Below are 20,718 nucleotides of genomic sequence, written 5' to 3' on the forward strand. Positions count from 1 at the left end.
AATGAGAGAACAAGGAAGGAATGATGGATGTCTGTGGGAGTGCCTGGGAGCTCCGTCCAGCCAGGGGCTACCCAGCACATCGCTGCTATGACTGTCAGAGGAGCCTGAGCGGAGTGAGGCTGGCATTGTGGGACCGGCTAGCTACGCAGCCGTTCTGGACCTCAGTGTTCCCACCCATAAGATGGAGATAATGATGTCTCTCCTTAATGGCTCTCATCTGAATTAAATGTATCTGGATGCATCAAGGAATGGTTGCTATGTAGAAATGACATTACATCATATCATATTATTATTATTTTCAGAGGTTTTGTTGTTGCTGGTTTTTTTTTTCCAAAATGACAAAAGAGAAATGCATGTGTAGGGAAGGATGGGAGCTGCCCTAGGATCCGGCCGTGCGCTCACCTTGGGTTTACTGCTTGGCAAACCATTCTTGCCAGGTAATACCTTGCTTGGTATAACCTGGAGGTTCCTGTCTTCAATGTAAGTGTCTTTAAAATAGAAATACCAGCGGCTTCCCACAGCCCACCTCTTTGGAGTGCCCCAGGCTCTTCCTCACTCCCCGGCCTCAGGCTCATTCATCATCTCTCAACTCCCACAGTCCCCCGGCCCCCAACCCATGCCCCTGTGCCGTGGCTGGTGCCCATGCTGTTTGTCCAACTGGCCACAAGGGCCTCATTACCCAGTTTTAGAAGCAACTGACCACGTCAAACATGGTGTGAGTAGTGTCCCTGGCAGGTGCAGTACCGGAGATCCCGCATGCCTCTCTCCAGCACTTGGAGGCCAGCCCCTTATTCCCCCCTGTTGACTTTTACTCCTACATAAGACCATAGCTCCAGTCTCCTGTCTCAGGGAATACTCCCTGACCTCCAGAACGGACCCGGCCCCTCACAATAGGTTCCCCTGCCCGTAAACCCCTTTGTAGCATTAATCGCAGTGGCAATCTTCTTTTTTTCACGTGATTATATAACTGAAGCCAGTGTGCTCTGCTAGAGCGGGAGCTCCTTTGGCCTGGAAGCCACGGCCATTTGTTTCTTTGCTGTTTCCTCACCATCACCATTTCTGTGCAAGTAAGTTTCTGGCTAAGATCGGCCGTACCATGTTTGTTGACTGAATCATCAACCTTCCGGAAGCATCTGTGTCTTTTGTAGATCCTTTAACTGGTAGTTTTATTACTCCAAAGCCCAGCAAGAAAAAGGCAAAAGAATCCGTGCAAGACTGCCTCATGAGAAGAAAACCAGATCTTTTCCAAGAAAGCCAAGCTTCTGTGTGTTCACCAGTCTAGAGGGCAGAAGCGTTGTTCATCTCAGCTTCCTGTTCCCAGCAAAGAATGAAAAGCCAATGTCTCTGGTTGAAGCTAGAAAGCCAGGGAAGTTGGGCTGTGACTTTAGACCAGACTCTTATCTGGAGAGCTTCCAACACCACAGTCAAGGCCACTGGTCACATCCTGAGATTGAGGTTTTAGCAGATCTTTCCCAAGATCACCAACGAGGATGCAAATGCACATGTTTATATTTGCTGAGGTCTGTGGACTACTATAAAAAGACTACCATGGAGTGGGGGGGGCTTGAATCACTGAAATTTCTGGAGTCTGGAATCCCAAGACAGGTGTCCGTGTGGTTGGGTTCTAGTGAGAGTTCTCTTTTTGGTTTCTTCACATGGTAGAGACAGACACAGATAGAGGTGGGAAGAAGGGAGAAAGCTCTCCTATGTCTCCTCCTAAATGGGCAATAATCCCATCGGGGGGCTCTACCCTTGCAACCTAATAACCTCCCAAAGACCCTACCCCATAAAGCCAGCCCGTTGAGGGTTAGGGTTTCCACATATGAATTTTGAGGGGACCGTCCTTAACACCTAGTTAAGGTGTTAACACCATCCTCACTGCCTAGTGAGATTTGTAGCCAATGTCCTCCTTGCCTGCAAGAGGCAACATGAGACATCTATCTCTTCCCTATCAAGAAAGACTAGGAGTGACACAAAGTAACCTGGGTCATTTTTCCACTCAGCAAATACTTACCAAGCAACCACAATGTGCCAGACCCTGTTCTAGGCACTGGGGATTGGGAAGCGAAAAAGATAGGCAAAAATGCCCGTCCTCAGGGAGCTTTCTTGCTAGTGGCAGAGGCAGTAGGCAACTATATAAGGTAATTGGCTCATGCTAAGGGCTGCTGAGCATATAACACATGGTCATGTGTTTGAGAATAGTGCAAGGAGAAGGAAACAGCTTTAGATTGAGTGGTGACCCTTAGGGAGAGCAGGGTTCCCAGAAAGAGGAGCAGCAGGTCATGGAACCTAGTTAATGGCATTGAAAGGTCATTTGGGAGTACAAACAGATATGCCCATTTTAAAAATCCGCAAACCTGACAAAAGGCAAATACATTCAGGGTGTCACTTGGATTCTAAGTTGTTCTTTGTTCTCATCTTTTGGCCAAGCCGTAAACAAATTCAATGTAGTTCTCCCTGCTTAATCTCTTTCCAAGATTTCCCGCAATCCACCTGTCTCTCTATTCCTGAATAGCTGAAATGGCAGCCAGATAGGATGAGAAATATGTATTTTCATGAAGTCATGTCACACTCAACGTTATAGCAAGGCCACATGGAGGAATGACAGAATTATCACTCCCCTTTTATCACTCAGGAGAATTGTAAAATTGTGTCATTGTGGGTTTTGCTGTTGACCACAATGATTTGATCGGCACACTCAGAGAATTTACAGTGCCTTCGTGGAGTAAAATAAAAAAAACCCAAATGCCTTTGAAGGCTTCAGCTACATTGATAAATGGTTCTTATAAAGCAACATATTGATAGTTTGAGGGTTAGTAAGGAAAGATATTTGGGAAAGATTTTGTAAGAAACAAATGATTTAAATTTTAAAGAGGAAGGATGGGAGGAAGGGAGGAAGAAGAGTTAAAACATGACAAAACAGAATTATAGTGCCTTATGTCAGGTTCACTAGAAGCAGAGCCTGAGGCAAGGATTTGGGCATGGGTGATTTACTGAGCGATTGCAGTAAAACCTGTAAGGGTGTGAGGGAGGCAAGACAATGCTGAGGAAGGATGTGGTCCCAGGTAAAGTCTAACTTTGGTCTGAAGCACAGACGGAGGGCTCTGGAACTTAACGCCCAGTGGGTTTCTCCTCTTTAGAGACAAGGAGGATGGATTTTGTATCCCAGTGTCAGTCAGACATTGGTTGTGGGTGGCAGGGAGGTGTCGTAACTTTTCAGGTAAGTTGGTACCTGCCAGCTTTTGAGGACAATTCTGCAGGGGGGCAGTTGTGGGTGGCCAGCTGCCACCACTCACAATAGCAGTGGGTGGCTGCCCCAGTAGGGGGTCTTGGTGGGGAACTCGTAGGGTCTCCTGCACCAGATTCTCCTTCAAAAAGGTCTCTCTTTTCATAAAATATAAACATCCATCCATTCATTGAATTATTAACTCCTTTATTCAATGAATTTTCTTGAGCACCTACTGTTTCCGAAATTAGTGTTACAACAGTGAACAGAATGGATCTGTTTATAGCCAGGTACCACCAAACTTAAACAAATGAGAGAGACACTACCAATCAAACCATGGCAAGAATGAAGATAAGTTCTGTGGTAAGAGAGGTCAAGTTCTATAGGACTTCTTATTAGGACTCCTGAATCTAGGGCAGACAGTCTAGAACACTTTTGCCCATCACAGTAGCCATGAGCCACATACTGTTATCCAGCACTTGAAATGCCACTAATCCCAAGTGAGATACTTGGAAATATAAAATATACCTGGAATTTCAAAGACTTAGTATGAAAAAAAAATGTAGAAGAATCTTGTCAATGATTTGTTACAATGATTAGCTGCTAAAATGACAACATTTGGGCTCTATTGAGTTAAATAAAATAATTATCAAATTAATGGTATTCCTTACTATTTACTTGTTTAATGTGACTTCTAGAAAATTTTAGATTACATATGCGGCTCTCTTTATATTTCCATTGAATGGCACAGGCCAAGGGCTTCTTTCATACCTTCAGCATCACAGATTAGCTTGCTGAACAATCCCAAACCAATCTGTAAACCAGTTAACAAAGGTGTTCACAGAGCATCTCCACATGATAATGAAGATATGGCACATTGCTCCAAATTTAATATTGAGCACTCCTGATCACTTGAGACCACTATGTTTGGTTTGATTTGGTTTGGTTTGGTTTGGTTTGGTTTGGTTTGGTTTGGTTTGGCCTGACTTGGCTTGGTTTGGTTTGGTTTGGTTTGGTTTGGCTTGGGTTGACTTGGCTTGGCTTGGCTTGGCTTGGCTTGGTTTGGTTTGGCTTGGCTTGGCTTGGCTTGGCTTGGTTTGATTTGGTTTCATTTGAATGAGCCCCTTTAATGATGGACTTCTCTTTCCACCTCCCTCTGGTATCCAAAGGCTCACAGAAACACAATTTCCTTCCATCCCGCACCCCTTTTAGATAATTGTAGTTTGACTGAATAGTGTTTTCCATCTACCACAGATACAATTCTCATTTTATCAGTCCTTTTTTCTCTTCTCTGTGTGGCATGATTATGAAGATAAATCTATAGATTCAAAAGTGAAGAGGCAAAGAAATATAAATGGTTTGAAGTGAGTCTCTTTTCAAGTAATTTTTCCCCTACCCTAGTAAGATGTCACTCCACGAGAGATTTCACAGCAGAGCAACACTAGAAAGTATGATAATCATTCAAAACATAATTGAAAGATTTCAAAAGTTGAACTGGAAGCATTTTTGTCAGAGTTTATTGCAAGTATTTTGTATCTTAAAAAAAAAGTTTATGAAAGTTCTGTGACAAGAAGATAAATTATGGAACCATAAGAACAGGGAAATAAATGGATCCTGGAGACTGACAAACAGGGCAAATGACGAGAACGTATAATTTTAGAACACAAAAAAAGGTAACTAAATTTGAAAAATTGCATTAGTGTATCATTTTCTGTATATGAGCCATTAGAGGGGAAAAGTGGAAATTACACCCTGTAACAAAGTAAAAATGTTTTCAGTGTTTAAAGGTAATTTTGTAATACTGCTACTATTACTTAAACTCTTACCTCTTATAAAAATCCAAAGACAGGACCCCTGGTGATATTACCTGTGTCTTAGGCAGAGAGCAACAATTTGAATTCCATTCAAATACATTTGTATTTTGCCAAGTGCTATCAAGCTCTGAGCTGCATAATTTGCCATATAAGTGAAATAGATACTTTTCTTCTGCACATTTATCACTCTCCTGTGGGCTTCATTACTGACAATCAAATCATAGAAGATGTACAAAATTGTCATGATGCACTTATTTTCTCATGATATTCGATACAAATAGTACTTCTTTACAAATGGTCCCCCCCCCCATTTGCCATAACATTTTTGCGGGCTTTCCAGAATCTTACTAAAGTTCCAGCGATAGACCTTTTTTTTCTCCAGCAGATATGTAGGACTCCTTGGAAAACAAATAGTTCTATTTAGAGAAAAATTAAAAATACTTCACATAAAGAAAAGCAGTATTGTTTCCCAGTAGTCCTTCATGTTAATCCCTTGATGTGTATATGTGTGTGTACCAGTAAAAGTGTTTGTGAAAACAATAGATCCTCGCTCAAGTTATCTCCCTTTTGAAATCACATCCATGTTGTCACCGAGTCATTTTAAGGATTAAATATAGAGGTGTTCATCAAATGCCCAAAACCTGGTCGGGAAAATTAAATGAGGCAGTGGGCAAGAAATACATAGCCTCCTCTGTCTAGCTTTTCTTTTTCCACTTTTAAAAACATCATGGGTACAGAGAAATTTTCATCCACTCTAAAGGATGCGAGAACAGACTCTTGGCCCAGCACCTTTTATGGGCAAGGCTATAGGGAGTGGTGGGGACTGTGGCAGACTGAAGAGCACACTCTGGCTCTAAGGGAAGCCACTGCTCCCAGCTCCAGTTTCATGCTCCATGAGCGATGTAATGTTTTCATTTACTTCTTTTCAAAAGAAGCCAGAAATCTGGATTTCTCTCTCCCTCTCTGTGTGTGTGTTTAGAGAGATATTTCTTGATTTTTAAAGCTTGATAGCATATTTTAAGTGTATAAACACTGAGCAAGCCAAAGAAAATACATTTCCTCGCCAGATACAGCCTGAAGACTGCCAGGGTGGGACTTCTTTCTGTGGAATGGTCTTCCCCATGGGTCTAGGGCAGCCAGGGTCATCATGTAAAGGTCATGGAGTCTGTTCTGAATCTCCACCTCTCTACTCTCTCTCCTAGGACATGATCTGTTGGAGACAAGATCATCTATTGATAAATATTATGTAAAATGTCATCTACGTTAACTGTAAAAACTCTGCTTTTCTTACCAATAGAGGTGGTACTTGGACCTTGAACGTAGTTATGTCCCCTGTCAATAAAAATCATTTCATCATTGTCACCTAGAGAGTGTGAGTCTCAGGGCAACGAACTGAAGACATGGAAGGGGATATCAGTTTCATTTTCTGGATTTCAAGTTCATTCCTGTTTTCAGCAAAGCAGACACAACTTTTTAAGTCTGACCTGGTATGGGATCCCTTTCCTCTACGTCTCTGGGCTCTGGCTGCCTAGACACAACAGAGTCATTTAGTCCTTGAGCTGTTGGCTTCCATCAGCTGAGCACTCTTCCCTCCTTCCTCTTTTCTCCTCCTCCCAGTGAAGTAGAACCCCTTGTTTATCTGGGATGGAGTGTGGGGAAGGTAGGGTAGAGGAAGACCCTCCCTCAACTCTCAATTCTGGGCAAATTCTTTTTCTTAACCTTTTGTTACAAATCCTCTAAGTCTCTCAAGGGGCTTTTAGGCTTTTGGAGATAAAAGCCAAGGAGAGGTAGAAAATATTTCTGCTTGCTCCTCAGCCACATGCCTTCCCCAAGGCAAAGAATACAACTGATGACTACATACAAGGGTTAGAGATGAAACCGAGGTTAATATCTCCCGCAAGTATCCCAGGTCGGTAACAATTCCAGGATCTCGAACTACCTCTCCTTGTCAGATACCAGCTCTGTCTTCTGAACTGACTAGGTATCATCTTATTTATTTTTCAAGACAAGCCTGTGAAGTAAATATGATCTGTATCCATTATCTGTCGACAGGACCGTGCTACATAACAAATACCCCTGAGCCTGGGTGACATAACACAATAAGCATTGATTTCGCTCACCAGTCCAAGGGGTCTGGCAGATCTGGGCCAGGCTGGGCTGATCTCGGGTGGTCAGAGCTATGGTCAGCTTCCAGGTTGGCTTAAGGGCTCTGCTTATCTTGGCTGGGCTCATCACATGGTTGGGAACTGGCTAGCTGTGGGTTGATAGAGAACAGCCTCAGCTCTGATGGCCAGGACAACCTGGCCCCATCCGAGGCATCTTTTGTTATCTAGTAAGGTAGCCTATGCATTTTCTTCTTGTAGCAACTGCAGAGGGGAAAAGTGAGCAAGCCAGGTCATGTAAACCTTTTTCAGTTTTGGTCTGCATTTCATTTACAAACATCCCCATAGATGACGCGAGTCACGTGCCAAGCTAGACGTGAGAAAGGGGTACACAGAACAGTTAGCTGGCAAAGGGCATAGGAAGACGGGGAGCCCAAGTATTTAGGCCTATAATACAAACAAGATCCCATTTTCTGAATGACAAAACTGAGCCTAGGAGAAATGAGTGAGGCAGTGAAGAGGCTGGGCTTCAAACCCATGCATGTCGGACTCCAAACTGAGGTCCTAGTCACCTTCCTCTGCTGCCTTAATTTTTAAAGGGAGCTTATAAAAAGGATTCTCCATATTAAAGCAGTGTCTTCCAGGCCAAATGGAGTGTTGAGTAATTGCCTGCTGAATATGGTTGATAGAGAAAGCAAACTTCAAGCCAAAACACTTTAATTTCCTCTAAACATATGTAATCATCTTAATTTCCTTTTTGCCTCTGTTGACAGAGCTTTGGGGAGACAATTCCTTTTTAGCATCAGCCAGTGTTTCCCTGGGAAGCAGTATGCAAGAAACGGGGTTGGCATTCTTTCCTTCTAAAAAAAAAAAAAAAAATCCATTTTATGTAATTTTACTCTCTTCCCTGGGCTGGCCCCATCCTCCCACCAGGGACCTTTTTGCTTGACGCTCTTCTTCACCCTATGGGTTCAAACCCTCGTGTACATTTATAATCAGGCTCCCGTGTCTTGGGTGATTTGTGACCCGGGTTTAGTTCCCATCACTTGAACCCATTGGGGGCTGAATTTCATACATAATGAAAGAGCTGGTTGAGCAGTGCTAATGTCTCTGGAAGGACCAGCTCATTGATCAGTAATTGGCTTGTTTCAGGGGGCAGCGTTGTCCTAATCAGAGAGGCAGATTACATTTTCAAACAACGAAACGCAAGCCCAGCATCGTCCAGCAAACCCGGTTTCTCCCGTGGGTTGACATGACCGGAAATTGCCAGCTTGACTTTATGGACTGTTAAACTTTTTAGAAGATGACATGAGGTCTGATAACAGATTCAAGGGAAAATAATAGCGATACTGACAGCAACCCAAATTTCTGGAACCTTTATCATATGCCAGGAGCTGTGCTAAACTCCGCATCCATTTCATGTTCCCAACCATCCTGAGTTATGGAGACCACTAGACACTCATTTTACAGCTCGTGATACTGAAAGTTTAGGTGATTTTCTTTCTCAGGTCTCATTGCCAGCCAGTAAGTGACGAGAGTTGAGAGTTGGCTTAGCCCATGACGATTGAGAACGGGATCAGTAAACTTTGTCTGTAAAGAGCCAGACAGTAAATATTTTAGGCCTTTGCAGGCTATTTGGCCTCTACAGCAACTCCTAGCTTTGCCGTTGCAACATAAAAGCGGCCACAGACGGCGCCTTTACAAATGGGAGTGGCTGTGTGCCAATAAAACTTTATTTGCAAAACAGGCAGTGCGCTGGATTTGGCATTTGTCTGGCGTCACTTCCAAGCTGTATTGCTTGGGGCACCTTGCTCAGCTTCTCTGTAATCTCAGTTTTCTCATCTAAAAAACAAAGAGGAGGATGGTCAGAGCAAGTTAGAGGGTTATTTTGGGGGGTAACTGGATGTTGCCTACAAAAGTCTTGTTTCTGTTATGGCTGATGTGGGAGAGGGGAGTGGGGATGGGGAGAGCAATTGTTTCTGGGCTTAAGCCTCACTTTCCGCCTTACCAGCTGAGTGATCTTGGCGTGTTACTTAGTATGTCCGAGTCTCAGACCCCTTCCTTCTTCATAAGGTGGAGGGTACTAAGAGCACAAATCTGACAGGTTAGGTTGAATGAATTAAATGCATGCAAAGGGTTTAGAACAGTGCCTGGCACATGGCGAGCACTTTAGAGTACTTGCTTTATTATTATTGTTGTTATTGAAAAATCAAGATTTGAGCCTGCGTGCACCTGGCTTTCAACCACAGACTCTTTGCCGCTGCGCGCCCCATGCAGCACCTCCTGGCCGTGTTATGCTCTCCATGGCCCCCTTAGTGACCTGGTGAAGCCTATGGGCGCCTTCCCAGAACACCGTTTTTAAATGCATAAAATGCACAAAATAAATTACCATTTTTAAATGACAAAGAAATAATTACATAGGAATTCAGTTATCAAGATATGTTTTTAAAAAACAGTTTTTGATGTAGTATACACATACTTCTGGGTTCCCACATTGAATAATCGGATCTATCAGGAGGTCTAATAACTACTCTCATGTTGAAATCCTAATACATGTCCAGGATAGGAGAGCCTCTGTAACAAAAGTAGTGTGATATAATATCCGTGATTTGTACTGGTGCTAAAGACATGGGTCCCATAACTTGATACCTGCATTTCTAATTGAAGAAATGCTACATTCCAGGTAAAGATTGGTGAAAGTAACTTAAAAAAAAAATTGATATTCACAAAGTGCCTGAACTTATAGATCACTTGGGGTCTGCAGACCCCCAGGTCAAGAACCCCTTTGCCTCCTGCCACAAAAGGAGCCATTTGACAGAAATAATAAATCTAATGAACACTAGTTCTTACGGAGGTGAACGGTCCTTGCAGCTTGGTCTTAACGGCACGCACACACAGAGATTGGGTTTGGCAGAACGGATGTCCACAAAGAGAGCAGTGCTTCCCGTGCCTGTATAGTCACGAAGCGTTCATTCACTGGTATGTGAGCGAGACATCAGAAACTGTGTTGTCCCCTAATTTGATGCCCTGAGTGGAAAAAGGTTGTCATTGAGACTGAGCCAGCGAGAGGTAATGGAAACATGATACCACTGACCTCATCCCGAAAAAAAATAACTACTGTCACAGGACAGAGATGCTGAATATTTGTAGGTTTGCGGAGAAATATATTTGTTAGTGAAATGGAGCTTACTGTGGGGTGAGTAAAGGTGAATTATTTGTCAGACGACTGGAGGAGGTTTATGCAATATAGTATTATTGAGCGGCACTATTAACAGAGTGAATTGCTATTGTGACATGCCATTAAATTGTTTTTAGTGTCCACAAAGGTATCATTCAGGAGCTGGCAGGGTTAGTAACAGAGTTGTATTTTTGGTGGACAGCAGCAGATCTTGAAACAATATAGCATATTTTATAGAAAAGTAAAATATGGCCAAAGCCAGAAGTCCACAGACAATGGAGTCCGGGGTAGTCATTGGCAACTTGACAAGAACCCCAAGAATTGAACAAGGTTCTCTGAGTCCTCGCCGTATGTGGAGTTGAAGCTGAAGTCTGAGTGATGCATCAGGAAGGAACTGTGAAGAAGAGAGATGAAGAGAGAAATCTGAACCCTAGGCTTTTTCCAGAATGTTCTTTCTTGTTCATGAATGTATCCCCAGTGTTTAGCAAAGAGGTTGGCTCAGTAATTATTTGCTGAAAGAAAAAAAAAAGAGGGGGGAGAGTATGAGAGGGAGAGGGAGGAAGAGAGAGAGAGAGAGAATATTAATTTGCCAAGGGAACACAGGTGGTTTGGAAGCGTGTATGTATCTGTATGTGCATGAACACCTATTGATATATTTCTTATTTTTCAACATATAGTTATTGCATGCCTACTAAGTGTCAGCCCCTGTCCTATGTATTTAATGAGACAGAAGAGATCCTAGCTCTCAGATGACCTGCATTCAAGTATGGGATTCAGAGAATAAACACAAAATCAAATAAGCTTATTTCAAGATAGTGCTGTGTTAAGAAACAACAAGAACAAAACACCCAGAAAGTAAAGACGCTGTCGTGAGGTAGAGGGTGACTAGAAAGAAGGGGCTCCTTTGGGGATGACAGTGATGTTGAAGCTGAGAAGATGAGGAGACTGACGTTTCATTGAGGGCTTCCTATATGCGGGGACTGTGCTAAGTTCTTTGCATCATTGTTTCATTTAATCCCCACATCAACACTGTGAAGGAGCGAGTATTTATAACAATTTCACAAATGACAAGGAAGAAAGCGAGGCCCAAAAAGGCAAGTTAACTTGTCTATAGTCACAGAGCTGGTAAGAGACAGAAGCCAGATTGAAATACCCTGGCCTGCCTGATCCCACGCCTCAGAGATGAACCAGGCGCCATGTTGCTTTGGGATGAAGGGAAGCTCCCCGCGTTCATGATCATGCAAATTAAGGAAGAAGACTTTCCAGGGAGGTCTCTATTCTTTGATTTGCAAATGACTGTTACTTTTATGCCCTATTCTGGCTATTTTCTACCTGGTCACCTGGCTTCGTTCCTGAGACTTGTTGTCAGTAACCCAGATGGTGGATTTCATCTTGAGTCTGATTCATAGATGACTCTGAGGAAAATGTATGTCTTTCCCATATGGGAAAAGAACTGAGTCATCTTCCTAATTTAGATAGGGTAGGGAAAAGGGATAAAGATCTTAAGGAAAACAAGCTCTTCTCTTCAAGAAATTGTCTCAACCCCATTTAGGACACATTTTCTCATAGCTAAGCTCTTATGGGCTAAGCTGTGTGGTCTGTTAGAAAAACAGTATAATTTTAGCATCAACCAGCCATCCTCTACCCACTCCTGCCTTGGAATATTGGTTTTCTTGTTCAGTCAGTACTCACTGTTTGCACCCGGGGCCATTGGAGTGCACATTTGTTATTATTAATTCTTTATTTTTGTTTATATTTTAACCCGGTTGATTGCTACAAAATGTTGACATGTGTAAGTTAGTATATCTTAAATGCAATTTAAAATACCAAGTACCATTATTATTAGGATTACTGTTATTATTTTGGCTATCCGGTTACTGCTGTATTTTTTATGTCCGTGTCTAGTGTTGGGGAATGCAGGAGAAATGAGCAGGGACACTTTCACATACTACATGACAAAGTTCAATTTGGTCACACTCTCCGAAGAACATTTTGGCAATTCATTACATGCCTCTGAGGTGAACATGACCCATGACAAAATAATTCTGTTTCTGGGAACTTAGTAGAAGTTATATCCACATTAAGATATATGTAAATTATTTCCAGGTAAGTATTTATAAGATATGGAAAAATCAGAAACAACTGCAATGTTCAATAATAAGGCATTGATTATTTTTCAAAATAACTATACAAAAGTTTGTCACCCATCATTAAAAATCCACGCTTGTAAAGATAGAAATCCCTAATATATTGATTAGGGTGAAAAAAGGCATATTATTAAACAAACTTATATTATGACTTATATTATGACCTATAAATATGATATTTACTTATGGCTACAGTATATTTATAGACAGATGTAACTATAGATAGATGTAATATTAAAGATGATATTATGTTATTATGTAATATTATTATATTATTATGATATAATTTATCATAAGTGGGATTTTTCTTTATATTTTTCTACGACTTCTGCATTTTCTATATGGGACATGATTTATTATTATAGTCAGGAAAAAACAGATGTGCACAAACACAGTGAATGAAGGTCAATGTTGAAGATTTAAATTTTGCCTTCAGTCTACCCAACACATTTTTGGTTCACGCTCCCTTTGGCCCTCTGTTCGGTACACGTCCCCTTACAATCTCCTAGCTCTGGCTCCCAGCATCTTCTGCTGGCCTTTTGTTTTTTAGCACCACACATCCCTAAGCTGACGTGTCAGGTTCTCTCCTCCACAGGTCATGTTAAAAACCCCATTCCAACAGTTTCAGAAGAGCTCAGCACTGACTTTGTATCCATTTCCTTCTTGGAAGAAAAGCCAACAAAAGGTGTTCTTAGAGACTCCTAATTGTGTTTCTTGTTAATTCCCATCAGGGGAAGGGGAGGAGTAGCAGAAAAGTAAAAAAAAAAAAAAAAAAAAAAAAAAAAAGAAGAAGAGTTTAGCTCTGTATGGTTGATAGTGGCTCAGTATATTTCCTAATTAATGATGGTTATTAGTTTCTTAATACTGGATGCTAGGAATTTAAGTCCACATAAAGGCTCAAGAAGTGGTTATGGGCATTGTATGTGAACTATATCGGAACAAAGCCTAAAGAAAAAAGGAAGAAAAAGACCAAACAACAAGGCAGAGTAGAAGCAGAGCCAAAGGTTACTTTTTTATTGTTTTCTTTTGTAAATCACAGGATTGACTGATTTCCGAGGAAGTGATATGTCGAAGGGCAATGTGGTTAGTGGAAAAGATCTCAGGTTCTGGACTCAGATTAATCTGGTTCAAACCCAGGCCTCGCATTCATTGGCTTTGTTACTTTGGACGGAGACAGTGCGATTTACCAATTAAACCAGCAGCCAGGCATTAGAGCTTTAATCCCAGCTCAGCAATTTCTAGCTGTGTGATTTCCCGCAAGTCACTTAACCTCTCTGAGCCTTCGCTGTTGGGCATGCAAAATGGGGGAGGGGCTCTTTTCTTCTGCAGGATCAGTGATGTCATTAAGAAAGCCCCTGACCTGTAGAAGGTGCTTACAGTGACTGTTTTATCACTTTCGACGACAACGATTTCATTCTATTTATGTATCTTTTAAAGAAGGAGAAAAGCAAGGAGGTAAAGAAGAGAAGAAAAACCAGATTTGAGTTGTTTATAGCGATCACATCAAACTGAGACCTCCTGAATGTTTGGTGTTTCTTCTGTGTTTTGCTTTTTGTGAAATACAAGAAAGTCTCCGGGACATCTGTGAAGGCATGTGTGTGCTCCTCTCCATATTAGATTACACGTTTTAGGACAATAAATCAGTGAAAGAAAAGTAATAAATAATGCATGCCGAAAATGTGATCATGTTTATTAAGAAGCAACAGCCTTGTCATCTTCATTTTCTTCTTCAGTGACTCTTCCCTCTGAGGGTTTGCTCTTCAGGGACTCCTTGCAATTTAGCTGGAGGCCATTCTCTAATTCTTGTTTGCAGAAATACCTGCTTTGCAAAAATAAGTTAAAAGCTGAGCATCCGGGTCCTCTGATGAGCCGCTCGTCGAATCCATCCCATCTTTAGAGACCGCTTCCCAGGGGCGCCACTTCTGCACATTTCCTGCTTTCCCACACCCTGTACTGCCGCTCTGGTCTTTCTGCCTTGAGTTTTTAAGAAGTCTCTTTAGGCTTTCAGATTTTGGAAAAGAAAACAAAAACCCAAAATCCACTTTCCTTTTCCTAGTCCTGGACAGCTGCTACAACAATATGTTAACATTAGTGCATTGTGACATCCAAGGATTTTAATTGGAGCTGCATTATAATCTGTTACTCATCACCGTTTGCACTTGAATGACCCTGAAAAAGACAAAAAGGAACCACACTGGCAACCGGTCTTCCAGGGGCGAGCAGAAAATTCTTGTGCTATGGAAGCCGAGCTGTGTGTGTTTCCTAAGAGAGAGAAAGGGATCAAGAAAGAGAGGTTGAGATTGGGAGCAAAGGGTGGGGGGGAGGAGAGGGAAGCAGGAGGCAAGAGAGGTAGACGGAGAGTAAAGAATGGCTCGCCTGTGCTTGTGGGGAGCAGCCCGGCTGGGGCGGGGTGGGGGGTGGGGAGGCACCCTTGGTGGGCTCCTGGCTGAGCTCTTCTTTCTGAGAATGCCATGAAAATTTGGCCTTGTGGAGCCCTTGTGCCCCATCCCTCTGATGGGCTGTTGGTGGCACAGCCTTCCCTTGAACATCAGCATCTTAGGTTCTGACAGAGGGTTCTAGACTTTGAGATTGGCACTAGTTTGAGATTTGAGGCAAGGGTGGGTGTGCACGTGCCCAAAATACCTCGAATCCGCCCTCCCGTTCCAGAAGGCTTCTTGTCGTTCTTTTCACCCTGGGTAATTTTTGCTATCCTCAAGTAACGGAATTCCCCTCCCCAAACTCTAATCTTAGAGAACCAGAGTTCCCCCGCCTCCCTGTTTCGCTCTGTTCTCCCTATTTCTGTTTACCCTTCCCATTCCCCTCTGTGCTCACTTTCTCCCCGTTCCCCGCCACACCTGTCTCCTCTTGCTTGTATGACGACACTGTCGCGTGTGCCAGCCCGGCGTGATTTAAGCAGGGTCACTAAATAGTAAATTACTTGTGGAACAGAACCCCGTGCTTAATTAGCTTGTCCTGACATAAACTTATTCATTGGGATTTTCTGTTCACTCCAGTTTACCTCCAGTTTACGAACCCATGTTAATTTTGTTTTTTGACTCATTGCCTCCCTCGCCCTCTCCCTCCCACCCTTCCTCTCTTGCTCCCTCCGTCATTTCCTCTCTGTCATCATGTGTGCACCTGTTAACTGCCTTCTGTCCTTCTTTCTCTCCCTGCACCGCTAGCATTTGATTGCATCGCAAAAGCAGTAATTTATGGTTTTTATATTATGCATTCTATTGTTTTCCTGGCCTTCCACTTCCCTCCTGGGTGTGAGTCCAGCCCCAGAATCCCTCCACAAGCGCACACCCCTCGAGCCCCTGGATGCCACGTCCCTCACCTTCCTCTAACCTGGCTTCACTTCATTCTGTTTTGACTTCTGTCATTGTTGACTTCGACATGACCCCCATTTGTTCTGGACTTGGTGCCTTTAGCCGGAAGCTCTGATCTGCCATTTCCTTGCCTTTGATGTGTCCTCATTTCCTGTAATTAATCTCATTCTCCCTATGGCTCGGCAGCGACATGGACAGCTATAGGGATAATGTACCCAGTTTGAGCTGGCTGCCATACTTCCCCAACGTGTATCTGTTCCTCACATTCTGCCACGTCAGTAGGCACGGTTTTGCCCTAGGAGTGGAAGGAAGACATGCCTTACGGAAAACAGTGTTATTAACACTGACTTCTGTTCGAGGAAAATCAGACTGCTGAAGAGCCAGGTGACACAGGTGAGCAGGTAGTTATATTCTGAACACAGAGCTTTGATGGGTAGCTCTATTTTAAAAAATGCATATTTTTACATGTTTCTTTATATTGAGCTCTATGTATATTCAGTGTTCCAAGAAAAACCAATGAAAATCCAACTGAACATCTTAGCCATTCCAATAAATCCTATCACATCGCCAAATATAGAACTGGGAAAATTTTCCTAACTTTGTAGACTGTGGTTTCAAAGCCAGTAACACTCTGTGTTCTTCTTCTTTTTTTTTTTTTTTCCCTTAATACTCTGTGTTCTTGATTTATCCTTATCAACATTCCTGACACTGACTGTGGGGCATATTCAGGACCAAAAGTTCTGTTTAGCCTAATCTTTTTACTACTAGAACAAGTCGATTTGAACAGTCTGTCCTCTTAGGGTCGCTTATAAGAATGTTGTCCTTGCATTCTTTGATAGACTTGTTTCCATTTTTCTTAAAAGAATTAGGCCACATGTTTCATGGGCAAGTCCTTGATGCTATCTGGAGGCATGACATCCATGAAAATACTTTGAAAATTTAAAGGCATTCTGCTCATATGAAAGGTCCTCCATTGCCTCCTATAAGCTTCTTTCCTTACTTATGGGGTGGGGGGTGAGACTCACCAGGCTGGGCCCGTGTGTAAATGCCAAGATGCCATATAAAGAAATGCTCTCAAAATGTCAGAACACCTACCAGTGGAGACATTGTGTTGCTGTCCTCATGTCTATGTGGAAAATGGACCAAATTATTTTATTTCCTCTGACACTGTCCACAAGCGGTGTTTGGGTGGATTAGCCAATTAATGTTAGCAAACCATGTGGAGATCTAAATTGAAAGGTTTTGTACCAAAGAGAACTTTTTTTTTTTTTTCTGACATTGAATTTCCAGTGTCTGTTTTTAGCAGGAGCATTACATGCCTCAATAAAGATTATCTGGAGACTTGACACTTTCTCTTCTCCCTGCTTACAAACTGAAATATGGAGAGCTGGGCATTTTGAAATGGGAGAGTTGATGTATCTGAGTTTTTAGATCATCTGTCTGTAGCTTCTCAAATTACTCCCAAAGTGGCCTCCTCTACAGATGACCCCCCAAACTTGCTTTCCCTACTGAAGGGGACGACAGCATGACTAGAGCTCAGCCTGTAGCCACACAGCCGTCTATTGCATTTACCCAGGTGCCTGTGGGCATCGTTTTACATAAATAGGACCATATTATAGTTGCTCCTTTCATATTGTAATTGGTCATCTTGTCCCTCTTTTTATGCCTGACTCTCCCATTCTGCACCCCCTACCATAGTCACCGCTCCCTCCTTCCTCCACCCCTATCCCATAATCCAAATTGACAACCATAAATCATACATGATATTTGCCCTTTCTTTCTTTTATAGGTTCATACACACCCTCACACACATGTCACACACACACACACACACACAGAGTTGTAGCACTAATTTTTTGGGCGGTTTTGGGTTTTGTTTGTTTGTTTCTGTGTGTAAAATGGAATGCATCTTCCAAGAATGAAGACCTTTATTTGTGCTTGAATGCCTTTTATTTTACATTTTAAATTATCATTTGGTGAGACTGATTTTTTCCGGTGGTGTACAATTCTACAAATTTTCATTCCTGTATGGATTTGTATTATGACCACAACAATCAGTATAGGGACGGTTCCCTCACTCTAGGAAACTTCCTCCTCCTTCCCTCTATTATTACACTCTCCCTCACCCCTCTTCCCTGTTACCTGCTGATCTGTCCCCCTTCACTATAGTTCTGGGTTTTTTGATAATGTATATAGATAGAATTCTATAGTAATTAACCTTTAGTGACTGGCTTCTTTTGTGTAGCATAATGCCTTTTTGACCCATGATACTTTTATTTTTTTTTTCTTAATTTAAATTCCAGTAATTAACATACAGTGTTATATTAGTCAGGTGTAAAATACAGTGATTTAACAATTCCCTGATACTTTTTGAAAGTATCTGTCAATTGTCCCTTTTTAATGCTGAACAGTGTTCCATTGTACGGATGTACTTACATTGGGTGATCCATTCTCCCATGAGTGAAGACTGGTAATTGTGCTTGTTTTATGATTCCACTTCTAGTACTTCAGGCTTAGGAAGAGTTTGTATTAGTGCATGAATTTACCAAATTAGAATATTGAGAAAATAAAGGGATTAGAGAATCAGTCGTGAGGGGAATTTAGAATTAATTTGAACTTAAATGGCAGAGGATGTACCAGGACTAATTAAAACAACTTTCTGGGATGCCTGGGTGGCTCAGTCATTTAAGCGTCTGCCTTAAGCTCAGGTCATGATCCCAGGGTCCTAGGATCGAGTCCCACATCAGGCTCCCTGCTCAGCGGGGAGCCTGCTTCTCCGTCTCCCATTGCCTGCCACTTCCCGCTTGTGCTCTCTCTCTCTGATAAATAAATAAATAACAACTCCTTCCACACACTTTATGGTTCCTTTATCGTAGGGAGATGGACACCTACGTCCAGTATCTCGTCAATTTCCCTAGGACCCTCTGCAGTCGGCATTCTTACCCTGTCTTACAGGAAAGGAACCTGAAGCTCCTCTTTCGGTAATGCCCAAAGCAGGTGGTCCTACTATGGTGTCCAAAGTCATTGTCTACCCAACCTCTGTCCCTGACACTGAAACTTTTTATCAGCTTGTGCTTCTCTTGGCTTTAGTTAGAGTTTCAAGCCTCTTTCCACTTAGTAGTTTAGATAAACTTGATATTGTAGTTTCCTTTCATTCCTTTAAGTGATGCAAATTGCTTTACCCAAAGAAAGGCATCACATTACACCATTACGTGAAAAAATCTACCAAGAAAGAAAGAAGAAGAAAAAGATGTTTGCATTTTTTTCCCCCTCATTTTTCTTTCTGACTGATGTAAGTGACTGCTAGGATCTACCCCCCACCCCGCCCCACCTCCATTTCTCTTGTTAAGTGAAGATATTCAGGTCTTATATACAGAAGCAAAATGAAGGGAAGAAATGATCAGTTACCTGATGAAATCGATGAATACAGTTGAGATTTTCATAAAGGGGCTAAAGGTGGGCAGGGGGGCACTTCCCCTCATCTCTCTGCTCCACGCCAGCACCGTGTGTGGGGGCATGGGGTTTGAGGTTCTGCAAACCTGAAATACACGATGTGAACCAATTATTGACTCAGTTTCCCACTGTAGTTATGTTCTGGTGATTATTTATTTGCCTTTATCATTGATGATGACACTTTCAAAGCTAGAAACTGAAGAATTCAATTTACAAAGTACAAGGAAATCTGCTAGCAGAAAGTTTGCTTCCCGTAGCCATGTAGCATCTACAGCTGGGCTGACAGATGGATACATAGCCGTGTTTCTTTCTTTCTTTCTTTCTTTTCATCCAAAACACTGTATATCGAGTAAATAGTTTTCCCCAGGAAAAATCTTGCTGGCTCTGTCACCAAGAATTCAGTTCCTGGAGCTTACATAACCGTGTTTCATGTGTTGGATAGCTCAAGAGTCTAGCTTCGGCGAATGACTCTGATATAAATGGAATGACTTTGTAAATGGCTGTCAGGAACTGCCCCTCCATTAAGGAGCCACGTCTGGCCCATCACAACTGCCATCATCCCTCTCTCCCCCATCCGATCTGCCACTAAATCCTGTTTGGCTTACTTTTGAAATGGCTCTCAAATGGGTCCCTCTCTACCCCCACCTCCACTGCTTCATCCAGACCCTCATCACCTTTCTGATGCATGAATATCATCATCTCGTAACTGGTCGCTGTGCATCCAGTCCGTGTAAACCATTCTTACTGGCAACAGAAGTATCTTTATAAAGCAAGGCTCTGATCTGATCCTGCATATCTTAGACTGCTGTGGATCCCACGGTTCCAAACAATGTTTCCAGAAATACAGTGTATTATTTGGGGGAAATAGAAAAATGAATACACTTTATTTGGAGAGTTACAAATTTAATTTTAGAGTTAGAGCTTATTGATGGCAATCTTAGTTTTCCATTCAGGATGTGCACTTATAACCTCCTATTAAAGTAAGTTTAATAAAGTGTGCTTTTTAAGTGGACTGCTTAAAAAATAAATCCCTGAATCAGTGGGTAGTATGTGAAGACAGTCTGCAGAGGACTGAACCTTGGAAAACACCAGCAGAGACACAAAGTCCAAACTCTTTAGGCCATCATTAAAGATCCTTCACAACTGGTTCCCCAGAATAGCAAATAGCAGCCTTTGTGCCTGCCCGCCTTCCTCCCCAGGTTCAAGAAGAGCGTCCTTTCCACTTTTAGTCACAGCAAACATTTTGGAGTTTTCCAAACAAATCAAGGCTCTCATATTTGTGCATTTCCTTTTCCCATCCCCCCAAAATACCATCAGCTTTGTCTGTATTTTTCTACATGGTGGACTTCTACACATCCCTCAAAACCTAGTTCACATATGCCAATCTCTTCTCCCAGTTCCTCAAGGAGAATTCACAGGGCCTCTGCGCTCCTACTCTCTGCTGTATGGCTTTCAACACTCGATGCCTG

At 42.3% G+C, this 20,718-nt stretch overlaps 1 protein-coding gene across 6 annotated transcripts in view; it reads left to right on the forward strand.

The window, feature by feature from the left end:
* TSHZ2 (teashirt zinc finger homeobox 2) overlaps positions 1 to 20,718 on the forward strand; it is a 439,172-nt gene that overhangs the window by 129,603 nt on the left and 288,851 nt on the right. The gene's annotated exons all lie outside the window — the stretch shown is intronic.

The sequence above is a fragment of the Lutra lutra genome, chromosome 9 (assembly GCF_902655055.1).
Source record: "Lutra lutra chromosome 9, mLutLut1.2, whole genome shotgun sequence".
Taxonomy (NCBI): domain Eukaryota; kingdom Metazoa; phylum Chordata; class Mammalia; order Carnivora; family Mustelidae; genus Lutra; species Lutra lutra.